This window comes from Neovison vison, chromosome 11, assembly GCF_020171115.1.
Source record: "Neovison vison isolate M4711 chromosome 11, ASM_NN_V1, whole genome shotgun sequence".
In the NCBI taxonomy this organism is placed as follows: Eukaryota; Metazoa; Chordata; class Mammalia; order Carnivora; family Mustelidae; genus Neogale; species Neogale vison.
In genome coordinates this window covers 215,958,102-215,970,616 of record NC_058101.1, presented here as the reverse complement: position 1 = coordinate 215,970,616, position 12,515 = coordinate 215,958,102, and positions in this window count along the sequence as shown.

Sequence of the window (12,515 nt, the reverse complement as noted above, 5' to 3'; positions counted from 1 at the left end):
TGTTGCACTCTTGATGCACACTCCATGGAGTAGTAGCTAAAAGAGAATCATTGTATAATTAGAAAATAACATCAAAATTAAACAGCAATAAATAAGTAAATAGACATATGCTTTCCACTACCCAGGTTAATAATTAAAATACAGTCATATGAAGTGTGCAAATATGTGTATGTAGGGGGAAAACAGAGTGAAATGTAGTCTCAGGAGATCTGGCCTTGATGTTTAGGCTACCTTTCAAAACCCAGGGGTAGGATCTACTTTCTATAGTTACCACATTATATAGTTTAAACCTTAATTTTCTCAAGAAATTGCACAATACTCCAGCAAAAGGGGAGTATAGCTATCTATACACTAGGAAAAAAAAACAAAATAAAATGAATTAAAGCCATTTCCAAAGAATTCCAGATATAGGTTGAATGGATATAGACGTGGACACAAACTGTCATTCTTATGTTTCCATATGTTAAAAAACTGAAGAAAAACGATGTTTAAAGAATACACCAGGGTGCCTGGGTGGATTAGTGGGTTAAAGCCTCTGCCTTTGGCTCACGTCATGATCCCAGGGTCCTGGGATCTAGCCCAGCACTGGGCTCTCTGCTCAGCAGGGAACCTGCTTCCTCCTCTCTCTCTTTCTGCCTGCCTCTCTGCCTAGTTGTAATCTCTGTCTGTCAAATAAATCAATAAAATCTTACAAAAAAGAATACACAGGAAGTACAAGAATGGTGCCCCACCAAATCAAGAATATACTAAAAATAAAATTAGAACAGAATGAAATGAAAGTTGCATTATAACTGAAATGAAATATTCTCCAGATGAGCTCAATGGTAGTAAAAGTTGAAATAATCAGGGAGATAGAGATCAATTGAGATTATCCAGTCTGAAAAACCAAAAGACCTATAAATGTAGTATTCATGTTGAAGAACTAAAGTCACTCAATGTATGGTCTCTAACTCCATGCAGTAAAATAAAGGTCATTCACAAAAGGAAACAGAAAATTCACAAATATGTGGAAAATAAATAACACACTCCTAAATGAGACAGGAGTCAAAAAAGAAATCACAGTAGAAGTTAGAAAATACCTTGAGATGATTGAAAGCCAAAAATCTGTCATTTGCTCATCTCTTGAAAGTGAAAATATAAAATACAAAGTCTTATGGGATACAGTTGTTTTTTTTTTTTTTTTTTTGAGGGAAACTTAGGATTATAAACATATATTTAAAAAGGAAGAAAGTGTTACTTTAATAACCTATCATCGTAAGAAATGACAAAATGAAAAACAAATTAGGGGCTTATAGGTGGCTCAGTTGGTTAGGTGACCAATTCTTGGTTCTGGCTCAGGTCATGATCTCAGGGTTGTGGGCTCGAGCCCCGTGTTGGGCTCTGTGCTCAGCGAGGACTGCTTTTGTCTCTCTGCTCTTCCCTTCTCACTCACTCTTTCAGTCTCTCAAATAAAGAAATAAAAATAAAAACTTGATAAAGGAAGAATGAGTTAAAAGGCAAGCAAAAGGAAAGAAATTTTGAAAGATGAGATCAGATATAAATGAAATAAGACACAACAGAGAAAATCAATATATACAAAAGCTAATTCTTTTTAAAAAAAAAGATTTTATTTTGTTATTTGTTTGACAGAGACAGATCAAAAGTAGGCAGGAGGCAGGCAGAGAGAGAGGAAGGGAAGCAGGCTCCCTGCTGAGCAGAGAGCCTGATGAGGGGCTTGATCCCAGGACCCTGAGATCATGACCTGAGCCAAAGGCAGAGGCTTTAACCCACTGAGCCACCCAGGTGACCCAAAAGCTAATTCTTTAAAGAGATGAGCAATTGACAAAGTTTTGGCTATTCTTACAAAAATAAGATAAAAATACCAAATTATGAAAAAATCTGGAATGAAAGAGAGGCATTCCTATTAGCCTTAGAGAAATAAAAAGAATTAAATTGCAATACGAGGAACAATTGCATGCTAATAAATTAGAAAACTAAAGGAATTTGGCAGGTTGCTAGAAAGACCCAAATTCCTTAATCTTAACCCCAAAGTAGACAATCTGAATAGAACTTAAATAAGTAAAATAATCAAACAGGTAATCCAAAAACTTTCCATAAAGAAAAATCTGGGACCATATGGCACACTGGTGAATTCTGTGAAAACATTTAAGGAAGATTCAAAAATCATTCAAAAAGTAGAAGTGATGAGAACAGTTCGCATTCATTCTGTGAGAATCAGTATTAGCCAGATCCCAAAACCAGGTAAAGATGACACAAGAAAATGAAATTATAGACCAATATTTCTTAGAACTGTAGACACAAAAATCTTCAATACTAATGCTAGTAAACTGAATTCAGCAACACCTAAAATGCTATGGCCAAAGAGGATTTATCTCAGGTATGCAAAGTTTGCTCACAATGTGATATTTAGGGGCAGCTGGGTGGCTCAGTCATTGGGCATTTGCCTTCAGCTCAGGTCATGATTTCAGGGTCTTGGGATCAAGCCCTGCATGAGGCTCCAAGCCTGGCAGAGGGCATGCGTTCTGAGGATCCACTAAGACTGACATCACTCTATATACATGCAAGGCACCTTCCATCCCCATCCCCAGCTCAAGGGAAGATGGTTTTTACCTTGGAACTAATTATCAAAAGTTCTGCACCTAATTCTATACTCATGAATTTGTTTTCTTTTTCTTAAAGAACTCCCCAACACCATAAATTACATAGGCTTTAGGCACTGCAAAGTCTACACATTGTCCTAACACATTACTGTTCGTAAGAATGTAGATAATTTAAATGGATGGAAGCAGGGCTTCTTGACTTTAAAAATATGGAATTTCTTTAAAGAAATGTTGAATTCAAGTAATTTTTCTAACTTTTTAATGGCCAAAAAATGTTCAGAAAAGCCACTCATTTACTCTACTAATTTTCCTGCTCGCCTTAAAAGATGTTGGTAGTGGGGCACCTGGGTGGCTCAGTGGGTTAAGCATCTGCCTTCAGCTCAGGTCATGGTCCCAAAGTCCTGGGTCCGAGCCCGGCATCAGGCTCTCTGCTCGGCGGGGAGTCTGCTTCTCCTTTTGCCTCTGCCTGTCTCCCTGCTTGTGCTCTCTCTCTCAAATGAATAAATAAAATCATAAAAAAAAAAAGATGACAGTAGTGTTTTTCTACCAAAAAAATTGTAGATCCTCATGAAACTCTCATGTAAGGCTGATCCACTGTCAATGAATGGGGTTTCTTTGTGGGAACATTTCTTCAGTACAAATATTTTTTCAAAAGACAAATTAAAAGTTGTCCTTTGTTTTTAATTTTTAAATAAGCAATTATTAACATAATTTCCCAAATATAAGGCAAGGAGCTTTTTTTCAAAAATGTTCTTTCCCCCAGAAAAGATTTTAACTTGGGCTTACATCTGTATGAAGTCTCACATATTATGAGTGTCCTCTCAATGATTTTATATGAAAAATAAAGTCCTCTTTAGAGAATAATGTTACCTTAAAAGGCTCTCAATCAGTGATAGTTCGGTTGTTTATAGAGGTCTGTTGACAAAACTAATCCGAAAACAAAAGCAAAAAAGCATCAAGTAATCATTACTCTAGGGTTGATGACCTCACATTGACAAAGACTATATATTTTTGTAAACAACTTCATGGTCAATTTGAAAACCTCATAGGAAGGGTTTAGATTGTGGAGAATATGAATCCAAACACATAGGTTGAATTTTTTAAAAAGAAATGATTCTCATACTCAGTGGATGGATATTAAAAGTAGAGAAGGGACCAGAAAATAAGTTCCAAACTGAGAAGGCACTTTGAGACCAAAAACCAAAAGAGGCTCCACCACACAGTTTATACAGAACTGTATTCAGGGCATCGGGTGGGCAACAATCCATGGCAGTCGCACAAGTATTCTTTGCAAAACCTAGATGTTAGTCCACAGATTTTTACAGAATGAGGAGACATGCGGGTCATGAGATCAGAGTGTTCACACGCACCTCCAAGGGCTTGCATGCCCCTAATTGACAGCTAACTTTTAATTAGATCTTGGTCATCACCTGTCCATCAAGGAGAAGAGACTATGTTACCTCTAACAAATTCATGGCCAAAAGAAGTCTCCTCTAATCCTAGCCTTAGTGGGCATTTCTAATGTCTGTATCAATCTCCATGGGGCCTGGAACACAGTTCTAAGAGCAAACATGAACATGTTGGAGGGCCAAAGATGGCGTCAGTATTGTCTGCAATTGTACAACAGATGCTTAGATGTTGGGGGAACTTTTCAATGACAACATTATATGCAAATTAAAAGCTGTATTTAACACTTAGAAGGAGTGAAAACAGTGCTCTAAAAAACTTGCAGATGATGTGAATACTGGCTCTAGTAGATAGAAGCTGCCTGTAAACGATTTTTTAAAGATTTTATTTATTTGGGAGAAAGAGAGAGAATGTATGCACGAGTTGGAGGGAGTAGCAGAGAGGGAGGGACAAGCAGACTCTGCACTGAGCACAGAGTGCAACATGGGTCTCAATCCCAGGACCCTGAGTTCATGACCCGAAATGAAATCAAGAGTTGGGCACTCAACTAACAGAGCCACCCAGGTGCCCCTATAAACTGTTGAGATAAAAATATTCCCTGAATTGTGAAAAGGGGGATTTCTAAATTAACATTGATATCACTTTACATGTGCCTATTTACTATACTTACTAAATGTTATAGATTATTTCATCTTCATCCCCAAGATTTTTTTAAATTTTTTAAAATTTTATTTATTTATTTGACAGACAGAGATCACAAGAAGGCAGAGAGGCAGGCAGAGAGAGGAGGAAGCAGGCTCCCCGCTGAGCGGAGAGCCTGATGTGGGGCTCCATCCCAGGACCCTGGGATCATGACCTGAGCCGAAGGCAGGGGCTTTAACCCACTGAGCCACCCAGGCACCCCCCCAAGATTTTTTTATATTCAAATTGTCAAAAATCAAGTGCATGAAAACATTATTTGGGCGCCTGGGTGGCTCAGTGGGTTAGGCCACTGCCTTCGGCTCAGGTCATGGTCTTGGGGTCCTGGGATCGAGTCTCGCGTCGGGCTCTCTGCTCAGCGGGGAGCCTGCTTCCTCCTCCTCTCTCTGCCTGCCTCTCTGCCTACTTGTGATCTCTCTCTGTCAAATAAATAAATAAAATCTTTAAAAAAATAAACAAAAACCTTATTTGGCCTTTCTTTTTGGAAAAATTGCCATTCACTTTATACTTGAACATATTTTCCATATAATTAATAAAGATCTCCATTATAACGTACTTAATTCAGTTCAGATGGGTTCATTGATTTATGTAATGTTAAATATATCTGAATTTTCTCCTTAGTACTAAAAAAGTTGTGAACTACTTATACCAAAACCCTGGTGCAATTTTTAGACTGATCTGCTTTCCCTGAGCAGGAGATAGCTCCCTTTATTTTGCCAAATGGGGCCAAAAGATTCATAATTCACTGGAAAGTATGTTACTCTTCATCACCAAGTGATTTATAAGACCAAATGTCATGCATGTATAGGAAACTGGAAACATGTAAGGAATTTCCTCACTGATAATTAATAATAGGCATTCAAGATGGCTCTTCAATAAATGATTTTTATATTTCTAAAGTAAGAAATTCTGTTACCTTCGTTTTTTTTATTTTTCAGTAGAGCTAGAAGGACTTTCTAGGAGATGACATTTTAATCACCCACTTTTTTTAAAGATTTTATTTATTTATTTGAAAGACAGAGATCACAAGGAGGCAGTGAGGCAGGCAGAGAGAGAGGGGGACGTGGGCTCCCTGCTGATCAGAGAGCCCAATGTGGGGTTCGATCCCAGCACCCTGGGATCATGACATGAGCCGAAGGCAGAGGCTTTAATCCACTGAGCCTCCCAGGCGCCCCCCACACTTATTTCTAATGTAATGGTTGATGCCCTTACATTCAGTCTACCATCTTGGAATTGTTTCAGTTTGTCCCATCTGTGATTTGTTCCATTTTGACTGCTTTCTCCTTTGTGAACTAATAGACTATGTTAAAAAATATTCCGTGTTATCTCCACTATTGTCTTATTAGCCATAGGTGAGTTTTTTGTTTTATTTTTAGAAAGGGAGCGGGGGGAGGGGGAACAAGGGAGAGAATCTTAAGCAGGCTCCGAAGCCAGCACAGAGTCCAATCGGGGCTCAATCCCACAACCCTGAGATCATCACCTGAACAGGATCAAGAGTCGGCCGCTTAACCATCTGAGCCACCCAGTGGCCCAGCCGTATGTTCTTGTTTTACTCTTTTAGTGGATGCTTTAGAATTTACAATATGCATTTTTAACTTTTCACAATATATCTTCAAATATTATTCTTGGCTAAATTTATTCCTAAGTACTTTATTGTTTTTTATTCTATTGTAAATGGGATTTTTTAAGAGTTTCTCTTTTGATAGTATGTTGCTAGCGTATAGAAACACAAGTGATTTTTACATGTTAATTTTGTGTTCTGTAGCAATTCTGAGTTCATTTATCAATTTCAACAGTTTTTTGGTGGGGTCTTTAGGATTTTCTGTATATAGGACCACATCAACTGAAAACACAGACACTTTCACTTCCCCCTCTCCAATTTCCATGTCTTTTCTATCTTTTCTCTACCTAGCAGCTCTGGCTAGGACTCTAGAACTACATTGAATGGAGTAGCAAGAGCGGGCAGTCTTGTCTTGTTCCTGACCTTAGAGCAAAAGCTTTCAGCTTTTCACTGTTATATACAATGTTAGCTCTGGGCTTGTCATGTATGACCTTTACTTTTTTTTTTAAGATTTTATTTATTTACTTGAAAGAGAGAGAGAATGAGAGTGGAGTGAGGGGCAGAGGGAGAAGCGGATTTCCCGTGAGCAGGAAGCCAGATGCGGGGCTGGATCCCTGAATTCTGGGATCATGACCTGAGAAGAAGGCAGACACCCCAAAACCCAGGCACCCCATATATGGTCTTTATTATGTTGAGGTGTGCTCCCTTCTATACCTAATGTGTTCAGAGTCTTTATCATGAAAGTTATCAAATGCTTTTTACGCATCTATTGAGATGATCACTTGATTTATCCTTCATTCTGTTAGTGTGGTGTATCACCCTGACTGATTTCCATATATTGGATCATCACTGCACCCCAGGGATAAATCCCCCTTGAGCATACTCTATGGTCCTTTTAATATGCTGTTCAATTTTAGGTAATGTTTACGAACATTACAATAGCATATTTCTATTTCCTCCTTCTGACTTTTGCCATTGTCTCTTGTATATAGTATAGAGTTTAGCTTTGCTTTGCATGGCAATCTAAAGATACTTTTCTTTGAATGGATAAATTAAGTTCATCTACATTTATTGTTAAGAAAATATGTTGGGGCGCCTGGGTGGGTCAGTGGGTTAAAGCCTCTGCCTTTGGCTCAGGTCATGATCCCAGGGTCCTGGGATCGAGCCCCTCAGCAGGGAGCCTGCTTCCCCCTCTCTCTCTACCTGCCTCTCTGCCTACTTGTAATCTCTGTCAAATAAATAAATAAAATCTTTAAAAAAAAAAGAAAATTTGTTTGATCTTTGCTCTGTCATATTATTCTGTCACGTTTTTCACTATGCAGAATTATTTTATCTCTTTAAATTTTATATATATTTTTTATTTAAGAATATTTGTAATTTTGATTTGTAACAATATTTATAATTTTGCAGTTACCTTCATACTTTATATAATTTCCTTGACCTTCTTATTCCTTAATTAGGCTTCTACTCTTTTGCTTTGTCAGATTTAATATCCTTAGACACACACCTCTTACCTGTATAAAACCAGTGAACTTAACTCTATTTTTCCTTGTCTTCCTTCTCCCATTTAAAAACAAGTTGTAGAGAGCCTGGGTGGCTCAGGTGGTTGGGTGGCTGCCTTCGGCTCAGGTCATGATCCTGGAGTCCCACGATCGAGTCCCTCATCGGGCTCCCAGCAACATGGGGAATTAGTTGGCTTCTCCCTCTCATGCTCTCTCTCACTTTCTCTCTCTCAAATAAATAAATGAAATATTTAAAAACAAGTTGTATTATTCCTACTTTATCAGAACCTTCATTTAGATGTTGAACTTCCACCCTCCTCCCCTCTCTGCCTTTTGGTAGTCTTAGAACCAAGATTAAAAATATTCTAAGCTCCCCACTGGTCCTTTTGCCAAATTTTCCCCAATCATCTCTTGATTGGATGAAGTTCAGCTTCTAGTACAGGAACTGCAAACCTTCTGTGAAGGACAAGTAATATTAGCAGTTTTGTGGACCATACGTCCTTGTTGTAACGACTCAACTTTGCTGCCGTTGCACACAAGCTGTCAGACATAAACCATACAAGCGGAGGATGGCTGTGTTCCAATAAAACGTTATTTACAAAAACAGGAGGCAGTGGATTGAACAATGGATTATCATTTGTTGGGTCCTGATTAAGAGATTCCTTGGGTAAGGTTTGTGATTACAGTATTTTGTCAGTTTTTGCCTCTGTAGCACTGCTTTGATACAGGAGGTAAATTATTGTTGTATCTACGTTCCCAAAGTTCCTTGAAAATTTTGCTTTACTGTTTTCTTGCTTTGCATTTTGCTATCAAGAAGTCTAATACCATCCTCATTTACTTTCCCAATCAAATGACTTGTTAGTCTGTCTTCAGGTCCAGAGGGTTTTAAATTTTTTTTAAATCTTCAAATTCTGATAGTAGGGGTGATAATCATAGGTTCTCTTGATAGTTTCATATTTCATTTCAGTTAAATTTGCATAGTTAATAATTTCAAGTAGTTCTTTTTGAGTGTTTAGCTTACTTAAAGGTCTCCATTTATCCCTGTGTTGGAGCATTCTCTGCCTTCCACAATGATTCTTTTCTTTGGGGATCCTTTCCTTCTTTCTTTGTTTTCCTTTTGTTAGGTCTTGTGCAAATTCCTGTCCTTTCTATCCATCTGAATACTTTTAATTTATTATCTCAGAGACAACTTTCTTTTAGTCGTTTTTGAAATAACTTTTGTTTTTTGATTCCATTTCTTTCCAGGATTCTGCCAGCTCTTTTTGCAACTGTCTGTTCCTATCCAGAATTTGACATTTGTGAGGTACAGTGGTCTTGGTTTTCCGTAACTTGTTGGATTAAACTTAACTCACGTTGAACTGTTGTATTAAGTCATTTTCTGCTTTGTGAGTTTAAATACCATTTTCATTAGCTGAAAAGTTTGATTTATACTTTCTGCATTCCGTTTGTTATGTTTATTCCTGTTGGCTTCTCCCTGACCAGCAATAACAGATTGTCCTATTGGGTCCAACTTGCTTACTCTGTTTCTTGGTTCAAGAGTGCCCTCTTCTGGGCAGTTAAATGGCACCGTGTTTGAATAGTGAAGGATTCTGTATTCTTCTGCTTCTTTGCTGTTACCATGTTGTGTATCTTCAGGCCCTTCCTTCTTTATTTTTGCCAACAGACTTCCAAGAGGTACTTCCCCTTTCCAAGATGCCTTTCCTCCCCGGGGAATGCGGACTTCCCAACGCTACACCTCTCTGTTCCCTCACATGTTCCAATACCATTTCTTTCTACTCACCAGCCATGAGTCTGATACCAAAACATCAAAATCCACTTATTGGAAGAAAGCCCTGTTATTATTTTTTCTTAAGATTTTATTTATTTGACAGACAGAGATCACAAGTAGGCAGAGAGGCAGAGAGAGAGAGGTGGAAGCAGGCTCCCCATTGAGCAGAGAGCCCGATGTGGGACTCGATCCCAGGATCTCGGGATCATGACCTGAGCCGAAGGCAGAGGCTTTAACCCACTGAGCCAACCAGGCGCCCAGAAAGCCCTGTTATTAATGTGTATTTTTTAATTATTGAAAGTACTTTCATTTGAGGTTTTTCATCAACAGCTGATGGTTCAGGATAGATAATTAAAAGCTGCTCCTTTAAACACATTTTAAATAGGTAATATATACTAATGAATAAAGAATAATACCACAAACGTAACCATACACTGCTCCCCTCAAAGAGTAAGACATTCTAAGTGTGGTCTCCAGGTCCTCCCTCTCCAATTGCATCTACTCTCTCCCTGCTTTTGGCCTCCTCTAATATGAACTAAACACGATGCAGTATCATTTCCCATATTTCTAACTTAATATACGTGTATCACACTGTAAACATTAATCTAAAACTGGCTTTTCTCAATTTACTTTCTTGAGATTCATCATGGAGATATCTTTATCTCTACCTCATTGATTTTTTTTTTAAGATTTTACTTATTTATTTGACAGGCAGGGATCGCAAGTAGGCAGAGGGGCAGGCAGAGAGAGAGGGGAAGCAGGTTCCCTGCTGAGCAGAGAGCCTGATGTGGAGCTCGAACCCAGGACACTGGGAAAATGACCTGAGCAGAAGGCAGAGGTTTTAACCCACTGAGCCACCCAGGCGCCCCTACTTCATTGATTTTTAACTGCTATATAGTATTCCATTATGTGACTGTAATACAATTTATGTGTCCATTCTTTTTATAGGCATTAAGGTCATTTTCATTGTTTTGCTTTTATTAATAATGCTTCTATGAGCATTCTTATCTATGCCTTCTTACACAGGTGTGTAAGAAAGTCTACGTCTAGGAGTGGTATTTCTGGATGGTAGGGTATGCACATGATCAACAATATAAAATATTGACAAATTGTTCTCCAAAGGAATTGTAGGGATTTACACTGCCAATCAGTATATGAAAATTCTTAGTGGTCTATATCCTTGACAATATTATCAAATTTTTATGGATTTCATTGCCAATCTGTGTATTAAATTATTCTGATTTTTTTCTAGTTTTACTGAGATGTAATTGACATGTAACATTGTGTGAGTTTAAGGTGAACAACATAATGGTTTATGTATGTGTGAAAAATGATTACACATTTAGTCAACATCCATAAATTACATTGGCTATAATTTTTTCTGCAACAATTTTTATGATCTACTCTCTTAGCAACTGTCAAATATACATAAAATATTCTTACCTATAGTCACCGTGCTTTACCTTACATCCCTAGAAAGTATTTTTAGTAATCAAAACAGTATGGTATTGACATAAAAGCAGATACATAGGGACACCTGGGTGACTCAATCAGTTGTTAAGCATCTGCCTTCAGCTTAGGTCATGATCCCAGGACCCTGAGATCGAGCCCAATGTCGGGCTCCCTGCTCAGTGAGAAAGCCTGATTCTTCCTCTCCCTCTTCCTCCCACTTTCCCTGCTTATCCTCTGTCAAGTAAATAAATAAAATCTAAAAAAGAAACCAATATAAACCAGATGGTCATTTCCTTGTGGATTTTGGAGGCTCTCCCAAGGGTTTTGCCACCAACAACTTTTGCAAGAATATATTCCCAATCTGATGGCAGATGTACCCACTGTTGGTAATTATATGTGATACCGTGGGTTTCTTTAATATATAATTATCCGTAGAAAACTGTGGATTGGCAGTTCTCAAGGCTGTTGATCCAGGAAGATGATATTCTAAGAGTTTGATTTCATCTCCTTTGAGGCCACCTGCGATATTTTTATTGGTTTGCAATGGAGCCTGAGCACAGATATTTATATCCATAAAATATTTTTAAATAAAAATATATTTTTTAAAGATTTTATTTTATTTGACCGACAGAGATCACAAGTAGGCAGAGAGGCAGGCAGAGAGAGAGGGAGGAGGAAGAAGGCTCCCTACTGAGCAGAGAGCCTGATGCAGGGCTCGATCCCAGGACCCAGGGATCATGACCTGAGCCGAAGGCAGAGGCTTTAACCCTCTCAGCCACCCAGGCTCCCCTAAAAATATTTTCTATTCAAGCTTTTACAGGTACAATTTCTGTGCCCAGGAGTCATTGGAAGCCAGTGTAATATACATATGGTTCGACATACATGTTTCGTCACTTAACAAACATTTGTTGAGTAAATTAATGTGAGAGCATTCTCATGTCCCTTAGAGGGGTCAGCAGGACCAGGTCTCTACTCAAGAAGCATGGGGGTAAACCAGGGGACAGAAGTGGTTTGCCTTCTGGTGAATTTTGTTCTAGAGCTCATTTAGTTCCAATGCCCATGTTCAGGCCTTTGTCTAGGGAGATGTGTATACGGACGCCTGATCCTTCCAAGAGGACAGAGTCCAAACATCCTACAAAGCCTTCCCCAATAATCCAAACCTGCAAATGGCTCTCTTGTCCTAACTTCCCCCGGGACAGTGACCAAGGGGCGATCATCTGGCCCACTGTCACCATTGTATACTGCCATGATTTTCTCCTCTCTCACCTGGCTTTGGTTCCTTCTGTGAAGTTTCTAGAAGGCAGATCCTTGACAGATGCTATTTTATTTTCTCTACAAAGCCTGGAACTGAGTGAGGGGTCACCATGACCAGTGCTGGGGACTAGAAATTTAAGAAAGTAGCTATGAGAGGTGGCCCAGACTTGCTGCATCTTGAGAATAGAGACAAGCCCATCCTCACATCCCTCCGTTCACTGCCCAACTCCCATGGGCCAAAAAGACACTACCCTCCTCCGGGGGCTCCCTGG